The following is a 1,730-nucleotide window of genomic DNA, read 5'->3' as shown; positions in this document are numbered from 1 at the left end:
CAAAATGAATCACCTAAAGATAGCTTTGACAAGTAGATATTTTACGTGTTTTAAGTCTGTTTTATTAGTTAGTTTTGGTGTGTTTTAATTAGTTTTATAGCTAATAAACTAAGATTCTAGTGAAAATATGCATTTTATGGTTTAAAGTGTGAAAATTCATTTCTATGAACTTTTACGGCAAAAACTTTATGTTTTTGTAGGTTTAAGGATTCAATCATCAAAGGGAGAGATTTGACAAGATAATTGGATGATTGATGATGATTTAAAGTGATAAAAAGAAGATATGAAGTGCAAAAGAGGAAATGCAAGCAAGAACAAAATAGAGCAAGTTTCACGGTTTTGACACCTTGTGGTATTTCAGCTATATCTTGAGATACAAGCATCTGATTGAAGTGATTCTTGAACCATTTTGAAGCTAAGAGATAGATCTACATTTGATATGAAGATATTGAAGTCCAGATCAGTTGTTTTCCTTGTCCAAAAATCGGAATACAGAAGAGCAAATTCTGTGGTCGTAAGCTGGAACAGAGCTCTGACCAGTCTTTAGTATTTTGGTCATATCTTGATCCACAGAGCTCCAAATTGGATGATTCTTAAGCCATTAGAAAGTTAACTCAAAGATCTACAACTTTCATGTTTTACACAAGAGTTAGTTAGGCCTCGATCATTGAGAAAATAGCAGTTGAAGTAGTGAAGAAATGAAAATGCGACTCAATGAAAACGTGGGTTACAGTCGCGTATTCTCACCTATTTTCTGCAACTTGCTCATCAACTTGCCTTGCTTTCACACAACTTTTTCAACTCAATTCCAGCTATCAATCTCGATTGTATCTGATCAAGAAAGGTTTGGAAAGTTGGAAAGACAACTCATGGAAGATTCAAGAGTAAAAAATGACAACTTTAACAACTCATTTGACTCTTGAATTCCTCTATAAATAGAGGCCTTTGGAGAACATTTGCATAACTTTGGAATGCTAGAGAAACTCACCAAAAATGTAGTCTTCACTAGTTTTTCTTAGTTCATTAGTATAGTATAGGTAGAGTCGTTTATCCTTCTTGTATTTGTAGCTAGATTTGGATGAAAATTGAGAAGCAAAGATGGAGAGGTTGATCTCATGTGACAAGGGTGAAATCTCTTCTACTACTTTCTCTCTTGTATTAGATTTCATGTTTAGCTATAATACAAGTTTGAATTTGTGTTTTTAACATGTTTAGTTAAAGTTTATGCCTAGAGTTATGGATGAATTTGCTATATCTTGTTAAGTGATGTTTATTTGGTTATGTGATGATGTTATTTTGAACAAGTTATTTATCACTTTTGCTTTTCTAATCATGATTAACCAGCCATTAGTTGTGATTATCTAAAGGTGTTAAGTTTGCAATGAAAATTGGAGTTTAACACTAGTTCAAGGAAGTGATAAACCTAGGAAGTTCACTCACGAGAGTAGAGGAGCACCTTTGTGGCTTAAGTGATTTGTTTCATGTAATTTCATAGAAGAAATGAACTTGTAGTTGATTTCATAACCACGAGAGTAGGTATGGCTTAGTTACAAGTATAGTTGATTCACTACGAGCGTAGGTTTCACATACATTAGGAAATTACGCCATAACTAGCCAAGATAATAGCATTCATTTAACCGGTAATCTCATTTGCAAGAGTAGTAAGGAATTCCATATCTCTAAGAGCTTTCTAGTGCTAATTTTCATTACTTTTATGTTTATGGTAGTCT

The sequence above is a fragment of the Coffea eugenioides genome, unplaced genomic scaffold, assembly GCF_003713205.1.
Source record: "Coffea eugenioides isolate CCC68of unplaced genomic scaffold, Ceug_1.0 ScVebR1_3233;HRSCAF=4410, whole genome shotgun sequence".
In the NCBI taxonomy this organism is placed as follows: Eukaryota; Viridiplantae; Streptophyta; class Magnoliopsida; order Gentianales; family Rubiaceae; genus Coffea; species Coffea eugenioides.
The sequence above is the reverse complement of the archived record's forward strand: the minus strand, read 5'-3'. Positions refer to the sequence as shown.